Source organism: Triturus cristatus, chromosome 10, assembly GCF_964204655.1.
Source record: "Triturus cristatus chromosome 10, aTriCri1.1, whole genome shotgun sequence".
NCBI classification, from domain to species: domain Eukaryota; kingdom Metazoa; phylum Chordata; class Amphibia; order Caudata; family Salamandridae; genus Triturus; species Triturus cristatus.
This window is the reverse complement of record NC_140593.1, coordinates 126038047-126059311: the sequence shown is the minus strand read 5'-3', so window position 1 is coordinate 126059311 and position 21265 is coordinate 126038047. Positions and strand designations below refer to the sequence as shown.

At 47.9% G+C, this 21265-nt stretch overlaps 1 protein-coding gene across 3 annotated transcripts in view; it reads left to right on the top strand.

The window, feature by feature from the left end:
* The window catches only part of TOPAZ1 (testis and ovary specific TOPAZ 1), a 1878688-nt gene that overhangs the window by 111791 nt on the left and 1745632 nt on the right, over nucleotides 1-21265 (top strand). The window lies entirely within an intron of this gene.

The window sequence follows — 21265 nt, the reverse complement described above, 5'->3', positions numbered from 1 at the left end:
TCTCAAGAGCTTAACCCTCCAGTCATTTATGGTGGCCATCCTAGCTTTTTCTAATCCATGCTTTCCCATTAGTGACATGTCGCACAAAGCTATCATTATAGATCAAAATGAATGCCTTAGCAGCAGGGAAGTAGATATCTCTTCCCAGTGTTTCCCCCCAGGAGCCCAACGCTTTTAAATAATTAAGTACCCCCCCCCCCCCCTAGGCTAGGCTGATTCGCTCCTTTGCCATAATGTCTTATGCTGGCGACATTCAAATTGTTGAGTTGATCTCAAGCAGTATAGACGAGGTCACAGACCGGTTCAACAGATGTACATGTGCAATTTTCAGCTGGATGAGATGCAATTGCCCTAAGATAAATTCAGGAAAAAATAGAGGTTCTCCTCTTTTAAAAGGACCCCTTTCTAGAAACCATCCTGGTGGCGGCAGACTCTGGGTCCCTTCCTTTGCCAGGATCCAAAGGTAGGAACCTCGGGGTAATCTTTGATCCTGAGTTCTCTTTCACGTATCAGATCAACAAATTGATCTTGTCTTGTTTCTTTTTCTGAAAACTTTGAAGTTTCTTTCTTTGATTCCTTTCAATCTGCAGAAATCGGTTATCATCACATTAGTATTATCCAGATTGGAATACTCTAATGCCCTTTATCTGTGCCAAAAACAACGTTCTCTAAATAAGCTTCAGACGCTGCAGAATGTAGCTGGTGGTCTTCTTAAGAAGATAACAAAGTGCAGTCTCTTATGCCCTGTCAGAGCTCCACTGGCTTCCAGTTAAAAAAAAGAGTAGCCCTTAAGACTTTTTGTTTGGCACATAATGCACTGCATGGCTTCGGACCAGAGTACCTGAAAAAGAAATTTGATGGTACACCCCCAGACTGTTGTGATCTGCAGCCACTAAATGAGTCATTGTTCAAAAAATCAAGAAAGCTTCAGGGAGTGGCAGAAGCTTTAACTCCACCTGTCAACGTTTGAACAAACTGCGTATGCACCTTCAATGTCAGTCTGATGGCAATCGTTCGGAAACAACTGAAATCCTGGCTGTTCTCTCCCTCACTCTTTAGTTTTCATTTCCCCCCAATTTTTGCCTTTCAAGTCAGGAAATTGGTGAATGCTGGTGCTAAGACGCCTAATGAAATTCATGCGCTCTCGAAATGTAAAATAAAATCAAACCATGAGCTACCACTGAAATATCAACTCTTTTTCCTAAAATGTCAGCTTGTCATTTTCATTAATGTAACTCTTGTTTCTTGCCAAAACGTCATTTTTAAATTACTCAGTCACCCTTTCCAATAATATACTTGTTAGTTAATATTTGCCCGAAACGCTGGCTTATTTGCACAGAATACACCTTTATTCTAAATTTTCAAGGCTTTTATACCAATCTGCTTCCCATTTTCGTTAGTAACACTTATTATCTGTCCTCAAATAGCAACTTAACGTTTTCATTATAATGTTGTCAACAAGAGCCATTGCTTTCTTTTTTGTAAGTATATACTATTCATTGCTGTTGTATTCACACTTATCCCTCACAATGCCATTGAGTGCTGGCATGTTCTCACGTAATAATCCTATGCTATTCAACATTGCTATATGCCTCATCTACCTCACATGTACTGGACTGGTACACGAAGATAGGTGTAAATTATCCTCATTTACTAGCCAGCACCAAAGGATGCATTGAGGACAGTTTGTGACATGCCTCAGATAGCAACTATATCCCTGGCTGTCTGCCCTCGAGCGGAAGGCTATTGAGCAAGCATTGCTTTCTGAGCCAGAATTATGGGTCAGTCCAACTAAGGTTCGGGAAATTGAACCAAGTTCAACTCATTGAGCATTTGGCTTTCAGTGAGAGACAAGGGCGAGCAGTTGCAACATCTTGTCGTGGTTAGTGTGGGGGGATTATCAGTATCAACGCGCTACAGATTCCCAATTGTGCATTAACCTGATTGTTCAGTCCAGTGCTTATCTTTCTAAAAGAAAAGTATTTTGATATACAGTTAAACTTGATACTTGTAACTTCACAATATACAAAAGTATCAGGTATTCAGTCTATGGTGCAGAGTTATGCTCCTTCAATGAGTATGCTCCCATCTGCACCCTCCCCTTAATCTAACGGCGCCTCGGTATGGGCCTTAGCAGAGGTGCAGTGCTCCTCCTCTGGTCTGGTAGGCATTAACAGCGTTCACTAACCGTGATTTCAACTGTATTCAGGGCTGAAGGTAGGGCTTGTGTCGCCCTCCTCCCATTAGTCCTTTCTTTCATGTGGTCGGAGAATGAAATGCTGGCCGAAGTTGTGGAGTATGTCTGTGCAGACGCGAGCCGCAACAGAGTCCGGAGTGAGTGGCGGCAGGCAACTATCCTCTTCCTAAGCCCTCTTATAGGATCTCGTCGTTAGTGGCAGATGGGCCCACAGGTTATTTCCGGACGTCGTCCTTGACTGGGAGTCAGCAGATTGGTCCTCCCTGGTCACTCTGGTGATTACATTCACTTCTGGGTGAATGTCTTGGACAGCAGCTGAGTTACTTCAAAGCTCTGCAGCAGTGTTGTGTGAGTTCTGATAGGGTACACTTCTGGTCAGCGCCTGCAGAGTCACTCGAGAGCACTCACAGATGCCTTGAGGCAGCAGTTCTTATTCTCTCAGGCACACAATTGGTAAGTGCCAAGGGGCTGGCCACTATACAAGTCAGTTCAGGCACACTTGGGGCACTTGCCATTGGCTTACTGTGATCTCTTCAGCATCACAGAACCAGGCCTCGAGAAATCTACTTGCACACCACTATGGCTAGTCAGATTTTAACAGCAAGCTTTTTTTAGGGCCTATTGGCCTGGTCTAGGTGAGGGCGCTCAGAGCTGGCAAAGAACAGGTATTCTGTTAATTAAAAAAGTTATTTAGCTATAAAGATGCCTTTAAATCTTGTTTGCTTACAAATTGCTGCTTTTTTTATCCTGAAGGTTGGTGTCTACTAAATCATTTAACTTTGCAGTCAGAGAACGAAAAGTAAACTGTCTGACAATCTTGTTTGGGTTCAAGCATCAAATGAAGGCAGTATGATTTAAATTTGTTATAAAACTAAATTTAAATAGCTAGGAAAATACTTATTTTGTGATTCTGAATTGTGATGGAAATTTTAATAGGATAAAAATAAATCAGAAAATGTGCAAATGACAAATCTGATTTCCATTCTTTGTTTGTATGCGATATTATTTTATCGATAAAACCGCTTGTCGTGCTTGTATGCTATATTGTTTTATCAATAAAACTGCATGTCATGTGGAATTTTCTGTGCCCATTTCATTGGAAATGTGCTGTCTGTAAATGACAGTGCGCTACCACATCAAGCTTTAATAATCTATTAAAAGTGTAAAAGTGAGTTTTTAAACATGAACTGAGAAGCTTTCATGCCCCTTCCCTAATGATAATGCTATTAATGAACTAAGAGGCCATTCGGGGTGTCATGTGTACCCTGTATGTGGACTAACTTAATTTTTGTTTTCATACCCGGAGCAAATGCTTGCTTTATTGAATCCAACGAGTTTTTGTACAGCACACATGCTGAACTCACATATTTGAAGGGGCTCTCACATGTGGCAATTGTAAAAGACGATTTGGTGAAATAACATTTTGGCCTAGGATCGCACAATTTGAGCCCAGTTTATGTGCCAAGTACGTTATAGTTAGGGAGAGTAAATTATTCAAGTCACTAGACTTGTAGGTCTGATAATATTTATATGATTTTTTTTTTTTTTTTCCAAAACCTGCCACACCTTAGGGACACTGAAGCAAGTGCCATGGTTGCAAAAACAGTCTCACGCTGCATGCTTAACGAGTTCTGCAACTAGGTGGTAGTCTTTTCTTTAGGAGTGCTGACTGTTTAGGCACACTGTGCCACTGCTGCAACATCAATGTTGAAGGGACGCTTAGGAGTACTTTCCCTGTGTTGAGAACCCTGGGACTAATTGGCTCTGAGTGTGAGACAGACCAACAGCATCAGGGTCACTGCTCTTGTGCTTTTCTCATGCAAGGTTGGCCTGCTCATTCCCTTGTACTCAGGCAGGATCCTTCAGGCATTCTAGGACAAAGAACCATACTTTTTCCAGGTCAGACTCCAGGTAATGTCTCCTCACATCTGGTGAGTTGGCTGTCAGGCAGACACCAGCCCTGGTTGTACAGGTAGTCCTCCCAGTAATTTGTTGACCACCCCTCCTTGTTTGAAGAGAACATAGAACTGGAACAACAAGCGCAGTCAATAACTGCCACTCTTGTACAGGTATAGTAGACAGGAGATGTGTGTTCCGTCTGCCTGCACTCTCAGAGCCGGTTTGGGACGTTTCGTCTTTCAAGTGTCCTTGAGTTATTTCTTATACTCCACCTTTGTGTGGAGTGATGCTCTTAACAGTATGCTCGACTTCAGGCTGGAGCATCTGCAACAGGGGCATATAGGTGTGAGAGCTCCTCACCTATCACAGTCACACTTTACTGTGATCAGAAAGAAGCGAAAGGCTGACCCTTTTCTAAATGTCCCATTGCTCTCTAGCAACAGGAACTGCAGTCCTGCCTTTTACCCCTACCATCCACTGGTTGTGCTCAAGGAGACATTAACAACTCTTTGCAGCACAAGAGCCTCCTTGAATTTATTTATAAGGGAAGCATTTCTTCTCTTTCCCAACTTCACTGTTTTAGTCCCCCACTCTCCAGTCTCAGGAATGTCTGCATTACATGTCCACTGTCTGGGAGAGTAACCTCACCTTCATATTGTGCAATGAGTAGGCTAGGGGCTTCCACTTGCCCTCCTCACTCAAAGTATGCAGTGTGAAACGCAAACCACATGCATACAAATTTACATGCATGCGCACAAGATAGTGGTGCAGGAATCCGGGTTAATCTGTAGCAGCGGAACTTTACACGAGTTAACTAGTAGGCCACCACTTGTGACGCAGATTATAAGGTCTGTTAACCCTAAGGTCTACTGGCACCATCGGGTGACACCCTTGAAACCGTGAGAGTAATCACCTGTCTGCACTGAGAGCATGATTTGGTGTTCCTCTCCAGGTACCAGGCAGTTCAATAATCTGATTCATATCAAGGAAAAGGCCTAGGTCTACATACACACGCTGGATTATCATCATGCTAGGGCCAAAATATAAAAAACAAGATACCAGATTCTCACATTTGGGAACTAATGGCAGACTACACAACCATACACCATGTCAATGCCATGATGCACCCCAGACTTTTCCTACATGCCTCTAATTGTCATTATGTGTTCAAGTATGGGAGGATGTGCAATATATGGGGGTACGTCATAACATTAAATAGCACACTAGGTATATCATGACATTGATTAGCTCATGAGTTTACATATGGATTTGATAAATGTGTTCCATGATTCAAAATTAAGTCATAAAAACTGCTTCCCTTAATAAGGGGATTAATGAGTGCACCTGCTTTTGTTACTAAAGTAAACATACTATTTAGTTACCCTGTTGAAAGCCATGAACTGCATTATGTGCTGACCAGCATGAGTGCCACACATCTTTTAAGGAACATTTGTGAGATTGTCTCATGGCAGTGGTGTAACGAAACTTGAGGGCCCCCCCCTGCAGGGTTCGTGGAGGGGCCCCCTCCGGACTCAATCTGGAGCTCTCCTGCCGAAGTGCGGTGCTGAGGGGGCCCCCCGGAGCTTGCCCCCCCCGCACTATAGAGGCTGCGGGGGCCTGTTTTATGCCCCTGGTAAGGACAATGACTACCTGGCTTTGTATTTACAACTGGTTGCGCACCAGTGGCCACACGTGCCATGCAAACACAAACGCTGCGGCCAACATAAAAGTGATGTAACATTGTACCGCAGCAAAAAGGCTATTGGGGAGCAATGTGTGATTTAACGCAAATTACACTACGTGTACTCTTGCAATTTGCATCCATTATCAGGAACTTCGCGCTACGTCACGCAATGCCATTTAAGCCTCTGGTATGATGTGTTTATGTGCAAAAATAGCTTATGAAAGCTGATCAGTACTATTGTTTTATTAAGCGAACACAGCACCCACTTGACTAAATCTGGGACTAGACGTTTTGCCTGTTCATTTTTTTATTTCAAGAAACTTATTAAATTGTAGATAGCAATAAATATATATATTTAGGCAGAGCGGAGTTAAACAGGATGTGTTTGTACAGTATTCCTGGGGGTTATTTTCATACATTCTGCTAGGGTCATCATATTAAGCTCTGATACATTGCATGGTCAGGTTTGTTTTTTCTTTGGGGAAGTTGATAAATGCTACTGCTTTCGTCATGCAAGCACCGTGCAAAACTATAGTAAATCTGCCTGTCCATGTACACCCCGCTTCTCACACTATCTCTCCAAGGGCCTCAGGCCGTTCGCACTGTCCATGTACCCCAAGCTCCTCTCTCCGTCTGTCGATGTGGCCCAGGCCCCCGCACTGTGTCCATGTTCCCCAAGCTGTGCTGTGCCTGCGCCCCTCACTGCCCACGTGCTCCATACTCCTCACTGTTCATGTGCCCCACCATGCCCCTGTACTGTCATTGTACCCCAAGCTCCCCCACTCTCTATTTGCCCCCGGGGCCCTCCTATTCTGCACCCCAAGCTCCTTATGCTGTCTAAGATTCCCAGGCTCTTCACATAGTGTTTCCATGCGCTAGTGGGTCCTCGCGGTTTCTGCCCAGGTGTTCCCCACACTGTCTATGTGATCCTGCACAGCAGCCTAGCTATCCATGCCCCACACTCAATCTCCTCGTGCTCCAGGCCCACCGCGCCGTTTTCCATGTACTCCAGGCTCCTCTTTGCACCTGCCTCCACCTCAGGCTCTGTCCATGTCCCCAACTCCTCACATGATTCTGCTCAGCACGGTATACTCCCATGTGTGCTAAACGTGGGAACCAGGCTCCTGCGCTCTCTGCTCACATGCGCCCCCCCCCCCCCTCTACGTGGCGAATGTCAGTGGAGAGGGGATTTTCCTCGCCTCCTGGTAGAACCTTGCAGTGAGGCTGTGGCCCTCCAGAGAGTGCGTGTCTCGTGTGAGAGCATAGCTCTGATGCCTGGGACGTGGAGGGTGGGCCCCTCACAGCCCTGTGCTGCAGCTCGCGTGGCGCTGCTGTGAAGGCTGCCTGTCGCGTACTGCTGCATGTGTCGAGAGTGGCCTGACTTGTGCCTTGGTGTATGTTGTCACATCGGGACGGGCCCATGGATAATAGAGCATACCATTCAGTGGATGCTTTCTGTTTCACAGTCCAACGCTGATGATTTATCTATCGCGGAAGGATGAAAGTCGGAAAGGATCCACCAAGAATCAAACCTGTGAACAAATGGTTACGCACTGTAGCCTGCAGGGGACGCTTCAATCCCCTGAGACCCCTCTTAAATTAAGGTATAGTGCGAAGTCGCTAAGCAGCGTTCTCCTCGATAATAGCAAGAGGCTAACAAGGTAGAATTCCACCTTTTAGCTGTCATTGTTCTGGCATCTGGGAGCCAAAAACAGCCTTCAGACCCATCCTACACATTTTCATTGCTATGGTGAGAAAGTATGTGGAATGGTCGTTGGTTGATTTTAGAGGCATGTTCAGTGCTACCAGCCACCCCTTCTCCTCTGCCTGTCACTGTGATCTCTGAGGCAGGATCCTGCTGTGGGAGCCCCACTCCACTCAATCAAGACAAGCATTTGCAATGCAACAGGTCTCGCATCAGTTAGTTAGTTATTGGCATTGTAATTACAATTTTGTTTAATGTTTTTCTTTGTAGTGTAGTGAATGTATTTGACAGATAAAGATATAGAGCTGCATGTATGTGTTGAGTAAGTATGTGGATTTATAACTTATGCTTCGGCTAGTGATGGTGGCAAGAGGAGTAGGGAGTAGTGTGCAGTGTTTGAGTATTGCAATGAATAGTTGCTGTGATACAAAAGTATTTGTAGCATTAGCAAGGGTAGCAATAATGTGGAATGACAGTTGTCAGAGGATCAGTTGTAGTACTGTGTAGTGGTGTAATAAGTAGTAATGTGTTTGTGTATATCAGTTTAAAGTGTAGTATGTGTCTGAGCGTTGTAGGCATGATTTGTGTACATATTAACAGGTGCAGTACAATTGCGTATTTTAATATTTTTATTAGACATTTTTTGCATGTAGCGAATAATTTGTAGTAAAAAGTTAGCGAATTATGTTTAGATAGTTTTTATTGCATTTGTGTTACTTTAAAGCTGCTTAATTATTTAAGTAAAGGATCTAGTAGTAAATGCCTGATATAAAAGCAAGAATAACATTTGTAATATAAGGCGAGCTATTCGATTAAAGCATACATAAAATGAACCAAAACAGTGCAGTATAACAGCATAGCGAACAGCCCAGGAAAAATATATGCGTCCATCCACAACATTTTTACGGGTATTTGAAACGGCAAGCAAAACTTTGCAATTGGCATATGAAAAAAACAAAACAATTTACATGTTTGTACAAACCGTAACTATAGCTATATTTTTGTCAGGAGCCGAAATGTTTTTGGGGTGGCTTGACGTGATAATTCACATGTATAAAGGAGAACATCTGCAGGTATTTAAATAAAGGATACAAAAAAAACATGCAGTTTTACGGGTATTTGAAACGGCAAGCAAAACTTTGAATACCCTCCTTCTACACCAACACCTGATGCACTGCATCACTGTGGCGCACCGCAAAGAACACTAGGGGCACAGTAGCCCTCTCTGCATCAGAACCGTACAACAACGGAGCATAGGAACACAAAACAACAGGAGGCAATCTCCCTAAAGCAAAAAGATGTGGGGTAATGACCAGAGCTGGTTAACGGGAAGCTGGGGAATCTGGTTTGAGTCATGGCGTTGGCTCACCATCGTGTGATTCTGCGCATATCAGTTTATCTCCCGTGCCTTCTAAAAGGCAATGTGTTTTTTTTGTTAATGTGTACATGTGTAATTACTGGTTGTCCTGTAAAGCTCTCCACTACTCGGATTCAGTATCTGCTATATAAAACTGCAAACAACCAGCCAGCATATCCCGTGGAGCAAGAGTTCACTACACCGGCTGATCCAGCGCATGCAGAGCAATGAGGGCTCTGTACACCCCAGTACTGTCCGTGGGGTGGTATGTTCCCACTACACACACAGGGCTAGCAGCGGTCAGTGTTCAGACACACACTGAGTTAGTATACGTTCCTTAAACCTTAGAGGTCACGTATCCGAAGACACTACAACTCCCACAGGTGCGATGACTCCTTAACACACACACTGCATCTTATACAGCAATAAAAAGCCACATCTCCTAGAAACTGCAACTTACAGAGCACGGGTGCGGTGACCCGTGACCCATTGAGCCACTGCCACCTACCGCACTGAGAAATCACATTCCCGCAGCCACTTCAACACAAACCGCACTAGCACGGACAACTTTATAAACAGACATCGCAGCCTACACGCTTTGGGAAGTGACATCCCGGTGGACACAGCACTCCAAACAGTCCTGGGAGTGTAAGTTCTTGTCCGCTGATACTACATGTTGCACAGTACAGGGATGGCTATTTTTAGACACACAGAGACCCTGCATTCCCACACAGCACTTGGGTCACAGCACCACGGACACTACTTTTCATACAGTATTGAGGTCATATGCTTTCAGACACAGTTTCCCACACAACAGTGGGACGGGCGGTCACATACTGAAACAGACTGAAACCAAGAGCGAAACTGTGACTAGTGCAGTAGGAGCAGTGTCACAGTGGCCCAGGAATGGTCATATGTTGACACAAACCTGTGGCATGGGGGTATTTTCCTTGCTTGCACGAGTATTTATGACACACTTAGTATGCCAGCGTTAGAGGCACTGCACTCCACGTACGTCTGGGGCTGTCCCATTGCCAAACACTCCCAGACAATGCATCCACCCCACACTGTGCACGCGGAAGGGGGCGTGGGGGTCACATCCTCAACCTGATCTCTCCGTCTCATCATTTCTCCAGCACACTGCACTAGCCATGCGGACATGCCTTTGTGACAAGTGAACAGCTGCGGGCATTTTGTTCCTAGACTTGGTAACATCAGCCTCTTTGCTAGCAGCCTTAAGTGGAATGACCGTACCCCCTCCCATCTTCGCCACCCAGAGGCTTTGGCTACTGAGCCAGTACTAACATGAGTGGGGGTTGCTGGAACCCAAGCTAGCGAGCTGCACCAATGCTGTATCCCTGAAGCAACCTAAACATGGGAGAAGTTAGCACCGATACTGACAGCCCTAAAAACTGCACGATAATCTGCAACAAGATGTGTCCTGTATTTTTATTTTTTTTGTTCGGTTGGCAGGTATTGTATATGCGTATGCTTATATTTCTATTACACTAACACGGCTGATGGTAAAGTACGCCATTTATAGGCAGCATGAAAGCATGTAACGCTGTGCAAAATCTCTAGTCTGGATGGGCGAAGCAAAAAGAAGACGGAGAGGGAACAAACGAGCCTCACTTCCAATGAAAAGCGAGCGTTTATGACGCACGCCAATCAAAAGCATGGGTGGAGCTTCTACCCCACTTCCGAAGGAAACCCGACAAACACGACGGCAATAGATCTCGCAAGCAGGCAGCGCATGCGCTGCAACGATAGGCGAGACCTAAAAAATTAGCCTTCGCAAAGTCAAGTTTGGTGAAAAGTCCAGGGTTATTTGCGACTCGATTTGATTGCAAATACCTCTGCAGAACTTGAGGGTATCCTTAGATTCTCGTAGAGATCAGGTTGAGGATGTGACCCCCCCCCCCCCCCCCCCCCCAAACACGCGCACACACACTCACCAGCCCCACCCAACTCTTTTGAAGGGCCCCTTAGTCCCAGGATCGGGATGGGTCAGAAAATAAGCCCAGTTCCAAAATAAAAGTGCCCCCATTGGTGAATTAGATCCACATTTGTAAAGCGCGAACAATCACCCGTTAGGGTCTCTAGGCGCTGGGGGCCGGCGGGAAGATTAAGCAAGCTATTACCCAGAGTCGCATGGTGCTGGGCTAATCTGCAGCCGGCGCCGGGAATCAAACCATGATCCCCAGATTCCAGAGTCAGTCACCCTGGCCACAGCGCCACACCTCTTCCCCATAGCTAAAGAAGTGGCCCACATATGCAGATCAGGGCAGTTTTGAAACTTGTAAAGACACGTGGTATAAGTGTTTTGTAATGTATGTGAGACTGCATGGATTTGTGCTTGCTGCAGGATTTGTTTTTGGATATATCTGAGTAATCAATAGGATACCCAGCCCTCTAGACTTTAAAACAGGCCCACAAACAGAAAAAAAAGCCCACACACTGACCTGCCAGACCACCCTCTTTGCACTGCCAAATTGCCTTAGAGGCCAGTCCGACCATGCTTAGCCCCAGGTCACTAGGTGGTCTGGTCGCTAGGGATACTGGGGGGGGGGGGGGGGGGGGGGGGGCGTGAGCATCACCCTGTGTGTGCTGAGTAATGCACGCGCAGGGCTCTATTCTCTCAGGCACACACCCTCAAAGCCATTGGCCAAACCATCGTGCAGGTCCAGGACTGCCCCAGAGTGCCCTGGTGCCCATACCGGTGCTCACTGGTACTGACGGCAGAAGACTGGAAGGGCAACTACCTGTGTGTCCTGGACTCCACCACAGAATGCCCGACTCAAGAATGTTTCCTTAATGTCCTTGCAGGGGTCATAGGCTAGAGGCGATGACAGGGTATCCTTCTGGGTGCCACATGCAGAAATGTGGTGTCCACGAGTCCCCGACCGAGAATCCCGCTGTGTGACGCTGACGAAGGTGGTGAACCCCTACAGGGTCTGTATTGGGACCCCGTGGCCCCAGTAGCGCGCTGCAATGAGTGAGGGGCGCCCTGGGATTGGCACAGAGTGCTGCGTGAGTGAAGGGGTCCACGGCAGCGCGCCGGAGCCAGCGAAAAAGCCTTCTGGGATCTCAGCAGGCTGTTGAGTCAGTGACGAGGAATCCTGGGTCCCAAGGAGTGTACTTGAATGGCCTACGGGGATCCTGAGCTGCCCACAGGACAGAGTGAGGAGCACCGTGTGACCCCAACAGTCCGCTGCGCCAGCTAGTAATAATTAAATTATGCCCGGCGGCCACACCCTGACGCCGGTCCTTCTTAGTACAGTAGTCCTGGGATGCCTCACACGTCACGCCGCCGCGCACTTTTAATTTGCGCTGCGCAATACACATGACAATGGCATTGGTCACAAGCCACACCCTCTGCCCCACCATGAAGACCGCATAGACGCGAAGACAACTGCGTGCCGCCGCGCACCATTTACTTACGGAGAGCCTCAGAGGCCCGGCCAAGGCCTGGGGCGTGCACACTGCGCACCAACCATTTAATTAATTAAGAAGCCGGCAGTGCGTGCATGCGGCACCATAGCTGCCAAGGTTCCAGATTGCTATGTGTGACATTTTCATAATTTCAGTGTAATTAGGAGTGACATTTTTCAACCACTATGAGTGACACTTTCTCACGAGCAAAATCAAGCAAGGAAATGAAGCCATGAAGACGAGGGAAACATAAAAATATTACAAATTACACAATTTGAGCCTTGGCTTTGCGACTTGGACTGGGATTGCCCCTTTGCACTTCCCTCATAATTAATTATGCTGATGAGCATCACTCAGGGCCTCTCTCCCACTTGGGTCTCGAACTTGGCCCCAACAACACAGTGGTGTGGTGCGTGCCTGTCTAGTGTTGCCCTGGACTGGCTGGCAGAAAAATAAAACAGATTGCCAGCCAATGTGGGGCCTGCCCGCCCTACTCCCTGCAAAATCAATTTGGAGAGCACAATGTCAGGACTCGGGCCTTTCTCTGTGACGCAACCTGGCCCAATAACAAAGATGAGAGAGGCCTCAACAAATTCACAAACCATTTAATCACGGATGATGACCACCTATACCTCCTTGACCGGTGACCGTGGCTACAGCACACACTGTCTCAGACTGCAGGCTGAGGCAGCTGCTCATCGAGCGCTGCTATTGAAAATAATTTGTTATAAATATTAACACAGTCAGTGACGCACCGGTGGCACGTGGCAGTGCCTGGTAACTAGTACTTCAACTTTTGCAGTACTGCAGGCAGTGTGACTCTTCTTGTGTTGGCGATTCTGCAATTCAGCAGGCTCAGGCCGGGAGCCACCACCCACTGGCAATCATTTTGGTTTGCCGCCCGGCAGGCCTCCGGCAGTCCTGAGTGAGTCATGTCCTTCTGAATTATATAGCAGTGTGCAGAAATCCACCCCGCCACCTGTTTCAAATGTCCAGGCCAAAACCGGGCTTCTACACAGCCTGAATCAAGCAGAAATGTTGTCTAATGAAAGGCTCTACACCCTGCCAATAGCTGATACGGGGCGGCGGGCAGAAATTGAAAGAAGGGATGGTAGGCAAAAGAAAATAGAGTGTGGGAAACAATTTCAGGGCAGGCCAACATCTCGACTCTTAGAACGGACTCCTAGAACCCCTGTGGAGCACATCTTTAGTAGGAGGTTGCAATTGACGCTCCATTAACTGCTCCTTTTGCAGCTCCTTGCACTTGCTGCCCACGATGTGAAATTACAACCCCCACTGCGAGCAGCAGAGGCAGCACTGCTGCTTGACCACGCCCTCATTGCATTAAAGACGGCATCGCCTGCAAACCGATAGCCTGCCAGCCGCCTTCCTCAAACTCCCACTTGGGCACTAGCTCATGACGTCAGACTATGTGACTCAAAGCTGCGCAGCTCCCCGGCTGGAATGTCACAATTATAGGGCACCATTAATTCAATTAATGAAAAAGGCCATGGCGTGCCGTGCGCGCACCATTTAATTTATGGGGAGAGGAGACCCTGCGCACCATTTTATTTATGAAGACTTGAGTGGCTTGCTTGCTGGCCCCGTGTGAGGAGGCCCCTGGAGCACAGGGCCCCCCGCACCGCGGGGATCTTTGTTACGCCCCTGTCTAATGGTAAATCTTATCGATTTTCTTATACAATACTGGACTTGGCATAATGTTCTATGTTAGTGAAGCCAGGGATCTCACCCCCAAGGCTGGAAAATCCTAGGAGCTAGCCCCTCAATATTGGGTTAGATTGGTGCCATTTAAAATTTTTGACTTGGTTCTATTTCTCAACTTGAGGTGTTAGATGTAATGTGACTTTGTCAATCAATCAAGGGTTTATAAAGCGCGCTACTTACCCATGAGGGTCTCAAGGTGCTGGGGGGGGGGGGTTTGGTAGGGGGGGTGGGTGCAGCTCTGGATTAGTCGAAGAGCCAAGTCTTGAGGCTCTCCTTGAAGGAGTGCAGAGTAGGGAAGCATCTGATGTTAACTGGGAGCTTGTTCCATGTCTTTTCTGCGATGTAGGAGAAGGCTCTTCTGCCTGCTCTGGTTCTGCGGATACATGGGGTCTTTGCCAGGGCGAGGTCGGCAGAGTGGAAGTTTCTTTTGGGTACGTGGAAGGAGACTCTTTCATTGAGGTATTTGAGTCTGATGTTGTGGAGGGATTTGTAGGCGTAGGTGAGTAGCTTGAAGACTACTCTCTTCTCGATGGGGAGCCAGTGGAGGACTCGTAGTTGCTGGGTCATGTGCTCGTGTCGTGGGGTTCTGAGGACGAGTCTGGCTGAGGTGCATGGTTTGGAGCTTGTGTAGCAGGGTTTTTTTTATTCCGGCGAAGAGGGTGTTGCCGTAGTCCAGTCTGCTGGTTATGAGTGTGTGGGTGACGGTCTTACTGTATTAGGGGGGGATTCACTTGAAGGTTTTGTAGAGGATGTTGAAGCAGGTGGAGGCGACTGCTTTGATCTGGCGGGTCAAGTTCAGAGGAGTCTAGAATGATTCCGAGGTTCCGGGCGTGGTCCAACAGGGTGGGTGGTTTTCGAGGGCAGGGGGCCACCAGGAGCTGTCCCATGGAGTGAGGAAAGGTCCGAGGACCTCTGTCTTCTCCAAGTTCTGTTTTAGGCAGCTGTCCCTCATCGAGGCTGCAACATCTTTCATTCATTCTTGGGAGCGGAGTCTGGTGTCTTTGGGGTTCTTTGTGAGAGGGAGGATGAGCTGGGTGTCATGGGCGTAAGATACTGTGCTGAGCCCATGCTGTCTGACGATGGTGGCGAGGGGGGCCATGTAGAGGTTGAAGAGCGTGGGGCTGAGCGAGGATCCTTAGGGTACTCCACAGTTGATCTCTGTAGGTTTAGAGAGGAAGGGAGGGAGTCTGATCCTTTGGGTTCTGCCGGGGAGAAAGGAGTGTATCCAGTCAACGGTGGTTCCTGGTATACTGGTGTCGTGGAGTCTGGCTGTGAGAGTGCGGTGTGAGACAGTGACGAAGGCTGCGGAAAGTTCTAGTAGGATGAGGGCTGCAGTGTGGCCCTGGTCGAGTAGCATGCGGATGTCATCGGCGGCGGTGAGGAGGGCGTTCTCGGTGCTGTGGTTGCTGCGAAATCCAGACTGGGAGGAGTCGAGGATGGCGTTCTCTTTGATGAAGGTGGTCAGCTGGGCGTTGATGAATCTCTCGGTGACTTTAGCTGCAAAGGGAAGAAGAGAGATGGGCTGGTAATTTTTCAGGTCCGTCGGGTAGACCAAGGGTTTCTTGAGGAGGGGCTTGACCTCTGCCCGCATCCAGTCATCGGGAAAGGTGCCGGATTCGAGGGAGGCGTTGCTGGTCCGGCCTAGTTCAGGTGCTATGGGGGAGGCAGCTCTGTGGTAGATGTGCAAAGAGCAAGGGGCAGTGGGGCCTCCTGAGTGGGTGTTCTTCATGGTCGTGGCGGTGTTTTCTGTGGCGGCCGGTTTCCAGGTGCTGGTTGTCGGTGGTGGAGAGGGGGGTGGTGTCCGGAGTCTTTTCGCTGAAGTTGTCGTAGAGGGCCTTGATTGTAACAGTTGTTTGTAATTAGTTTGTTTATTTTTTAGTTGATTGGATATTGTTGTAGCCATTTCAGGGGCAAGAGGTGTACTTTGATTGGATATTGTTGTAGCCATTTCAGGGGCAAGAGGTGTACGAAAGTGATCTATTTTTATGCTGTAATAACAAGTGTAGGACTTGGCCCTTTTTGGCTAAAGTTCCCTAAACTTTTTGCTTTCCCCCTAGACCTTTTTTCTGACATGGTGTTGCCAACTTAGATGCTTTGGACACTTTGCTACTGCTAAACAGTTTAAAGTGCAAGTGTTCCCTGTATTAAGTGTCCATGATTGGTATGTTTGCCTTACTAGTGAAGTCCTTGGTCAAGTGCACTATTTGTGCCAGGGCTGGTAATTCAAATGCTACTAGTGGGCCTGCAGCACTATTTGTGCCACTCATACAAGTAGCCTTAAAAAGGGAACTCAGGCCTGCCAGTGCAGTACCTGCACGCAGTTTGTTAAACTGCCATGTAGTTCTGACAAGTGCACATTACCCTTCCCTTTTTATGCACATCAGATACCCCTATGGTAGGTCTAGGGTACCCCCTGGGCAGGGCAAAGTGCATGTTGAAGGTAGGACATGGACTAAGGTGTGTGCCATGTCCGTGAAATAATATCTATTTCGTTTTTCACTGGTAAAAGGCCATCTTGCCCATAGGACAGAATGGGAAGGCTGTGTAATGTTTTCCAGTCCATCTTCACATAGTTTTAAGATGGAAAGGTGAATTTTAGTATGCCTGAACTCACAATGTAATAACACATCTTTCTATGAAGGTGGTTTTTGCATTGTGTGTTTAGAAGCCACTCTTTTAGAAGTGGCTGGGTTTTTGTGCTCTAACATTTATGTGTATCTGCCTGGTTATGAATTGACTGTCTGGATTTGAAAGCGATAGGATCTGGGGAATGTCTTGACCCAGGGGAGGAGGTGAGACAGCAACAGGCTGACCTGCATCTGGAGTGTAGGGGGAGGAGTAGCCCCTAGAGGTGAAGAGGCCTGGGTTGCTGCTATAAAACAATAGTCACATCTCTTGCTGAGTGATTAAGAATCCAGACCCCCACTAATCAAAGGAAGGTGTCACTAGCAGGGAGCCATCCAGAACTGGTTTGAACAGGGGTCAGTGCCCTCTGAACACAAAGACTTCAAAGCCATTGAGGGGTTTGACTAGAGCTGAAGCCGCTGAACTTTGGAGAATGTCTTGATCAAGTGTGAACAAGACTGGAGCTACTTCGTGGTTGAGAGGACATTTACCAAGGAAGAAACGACTGAAGGATAGGACTGACTCTTGCTGTGTGTTCTGGGGCTGGCCTGCAGTTTGCTGTTTTAACCAAGGAAAGAGTAAAGGGACTTTGCTGTGTACCCCTGCTTGAAAGGACTTTGCTGTGTGCTGTGTCCTGAAGTAACTTATCCCCAAGGCAAACTTCATCGCCGCCTTAGCATCCGTGAAGAAGTGAGTGGTGCCCTCGAATGCCACCTTAAGTTTTGCTGGGTACAGCAAGGAATATGGTATCTGCGCCTGAAGGAGAAGTCTCTTCGCCGGTGCAAACTCTCTCCGCGCCGCCTGCACCGCCGGAGTAAAGTCTGGATAGAAGGATATTGAGTTTCCTTGGTGCGTGATCTGTCCTTTCTCTCTCTCGAGAGCCTCAGGATGGTGTCCCTGTCCTGGTAGTTAAGAAGCTTAACAATAATGGGCCGCGGAGGCGCCCCAACTGGTGGTTTCTGGCCCAGCGACCTGTGCGCCCTCTCCACCACAAAGACCGAGGACAGGTGCGGGTCAAACAGCTCGTGCAGCAGCCCCGTGATGTACGTCTCCATTTTGGAAATAGCGGTCGTCTCCGGTATTCCCGTGACTCGGAGGTTGCTCCGCCTCGACCGAGCCTCTAAGTCATCGTTCTTCGCTCTGATGATGCCCAGCAGCTTGTCCATGTGTAGGAGCTGTTCTTTGGTCTCGACCTGGAACTCATGAAAGTCCGCCGCTCGTCCGTCCAGCGAGTCCAGTCGTGTTTCGTGTGTGGTAACCTGCGCCTTTACCGATTCAAGCTGCGTCGTGAGGGTATCCAGCTTGGTGTCGATGTTGCGGAGGCTGGATCGCATCTCAAGCATGAGAGTCCTCAGGTCCTCCCCTTGATCCTCCACCTCTGGCTCATGCCTGCTCTCCGCCTGCGCCCCAGCGTCTATCTGTCGCGTTGCCCGCTTACTGTCAAAGGTGATCTTCGATTGCTTGGCATCGTGTTTCCCCATGGCTGCCACCGCAGGATCCTCACTCCAACCGCCAGGCCTCCCGCTCCCCGCTGACCAAGCGTGAGTTCGTGCCGGGCAGATCAGAGTCCAGAGGGGATAGATTGGACCTCCCGGTGTGCCGCTAGGACAGACCAGCAGCTCCGCAGCGGCCTCAGGATGTCCCCAGCCAGTACAGCGCAGCTATCTTCCTCTGCCAGCGGGGCAACTCCAGCACCTATCACCCCAATCAGGCTGCGGCCGCCATCAGCCTCCGCAGCAATATCCCCGGCCTCCGCACCAATATCCCCGACCTCCCGGCACCTCTCGAATCCGCGGGCTGCTCCTCACTCTCTTCGAGTGCCACGGGCGCGTCTCTGCAGTCTCTCGTCCCGGCAATAAGGGCCCACAATGCCGCAGCTCTCTAGCGATCCTCGCAGCGCCTCTCCTGACGTTCGGTTACCCCAGATGGCACTCTCCGCTCATTACGGCCATTCACCTCGTCATCCAGACCGTGCAGGGGGTCTCACCTCCCGACTCGGCAGCGTCTCCACGAGGCTCCCCGGTTCGCCAGGTCCAGAGCACACCCGGGCAGTCTTCCCCCGGGGCCACGACCCAGCCCGGGGCTCGATTCACTCACCCCGCCGGGCACGCAGTCGCCGCCTCAGGTCTGCACTTCTCCGCCACCTCGGACCTTCCAGGCATCAGCGGCGTCAGCAATCTGTTCCGTGCTGCTTCTTGTCCCGCGGCCAGGCCCCCAGCCAGAGAGCCCGCCCTCGGCGATCGGGCCTTCAGCCTCGTGGGCGCCCCGACCTCGATTTTGTCCAACGCCGCCTTCAGGCTCCGATCGCGGCAGCTCCACCCTCCGCTACAACTGGTCCCAGGCCGTATCTCGTCCGCCAGAGCCTCTCGAGCCACAGAACTTCACCTGCGCCTCCCACGTCACCTGCGCTATCGCCACTCTGGGTCCCGGCGGTCTCAGCCCACCCAAAAGTGCAGGATGATGTGTAGGATTTTCTTCCGGCCGGCGGAGCTCGCTTAGGTAGCGGCCATTCCGCGGCTCGGCAAGCCACGCCCTCCCACGCCTATTTCATTGTTAGTTTATGGCACTAATGATGACATGGAAGGCTTTTTCTGCAGTTGTGCATTTGACTATCATCACAAACAGTCATTTTAATAATGGGTGGTGATATTATGTCCCGAGATCCAAATATTAATAGGTACTTAACTGTCTGATGACAAAATATGACCAACCCTCCTTCATGGAGCGTAGTAATAGCCTGCTTAATATGATAGGCACATGGCATGCTGCGCCCTGAGGTGAGAGCGACTATACATTCTGTTCTAAGGTACGTAGGTTTCACTCAAGAATAGATAAAAAAAAAAAATATCCACTTTACTCTGGACTTCGATACAGATTGCAACTATAGGCACATAGATACTCTCCTACCATGCACTGGTAATGTTGATAATGGGAGTTGATCTTGAAATTGCATTTAGGATCTGGTTCTTAGAGCAAACAAACATATGTGCCATAGAAAACTGCCTCAAATGAACGAATCTGGGCGCAGCGAAGGCTGTGTGAGTAGAGTAGAAATTATTAAGCACACAACCACATTTATTACATTAGCTAAAGCAAGACTTTTACAACTGGAGACTGAAATTGCTAGAATAGAATGAAAACATGTTCGAACAGGCTCAAGATGGATATATAGAGATGTCTGTGGAGTTAGGGGAGAACTTTATCTTCTCCATAGTCCCTGCCCCTATAATTAAAAATATTTGGCTTCTAATGGTTTCGTCCTAAAAAGCAGAGCACATGATGAGTAGACAAACGCGAGGATAATGTTCGACTTTCCGTAAGTATTATAGAAAAAGCTGCTAGAGAAAACACAATTGCTCCTTCTCTTGTTTGCCACTCAGAAGGCTTTTAACAGGGTCACTTGCACAAACCTCAAGAAGACCCTGTCTGAGACAAGAAGGGTCCTAAATTATGGTCCTTCAAACAACAAATATCTTGAGGGGAGAACTACATTTTCCTTTGCAAAGAGCCAAAGCCCCCCTTCAGTATTAGAAAAAAACACATTGGTAGCAAGCCCGATTTACAGATCGTCCCTGCATAGCAGCCCTTTTGCTCCTTCTTCAAAGAGTAGTGGGCACTGAAGTCTGTGCATCAAGGATGAAACAGTGACCAATGTCTGTCAAAAAGATCTCATGATTAACACCAAAAACCAAAATAAATGACACTGAATTCAAGGTCCAATTGTAAGAACATGTTTAAAATCTATGATGTGGCTTTAGACTATTTCTACCACCATAAATATCTGAGTGTTCAGATCTGATGATAAACTATCATGGCCTAAACAGACTGTGAAAAGTGAAACCATTATGAGCCAGAATGCCAGCAAGGTCTTTCCCTTCTCCAACAAATGTGGCTGAAGACTGATGGAGCCTGCTCTTCAAGCCTACAGAATAAAAACCATGATTGTGTGTTTTTACTGAGATAAGCTTTAGGGGCTTGAAAGGCTTCAGAGATACAAAAAATCAAGAAACCATTCCTACAATGCCCATTACATCTGAGAACTGAGACCCCAATGACTGCACTGAGAGCAGAGTGGGTATGTCAAGTGTTGAAGTATTATGTCATAGGATTTGCCTGTGGAATAATCCCAGGCTGTAAGTCTATTTAGAATCCTTTTATTACGGCTGGCACAGCAAAGCACTTTGTAAACTGCCTCGGCTCAAGTGCATAGTTGAATCATTAAATGAGTTAGGCTGTCCTGAGTATTGGTCTAATCCCGAGCTGATGATCATATCAAGTTTACAACTAATCATAAGGCAATATTGGACCTCTTGTCAAATGAATAATATTGTCAAGGAGGCAAACTAAAACAAGTGTCTGGAAATCAAGAATAGCATCTTGTAAGAAAGTTACATGGACTTTCTATTTCCAGAGGGAAAAGATCACTTTTGGACCAAAATGTTCCTTGCATGGTTATGGACTCTTATTCCTCCTCTGAGAGCTCCCAACTGCAATGATGGCTGGATCACTGGTGCTGATGTTTGTTGCCAGGGGTGAACATGGATAATGTGTGTGTGCCATGACAGGTCTGACTCATGAATTGTGTTTTAGGACCCGACGGAGCTCAAAGCCCTACCCTCATTGTGGTGAAAGGCTACTAAC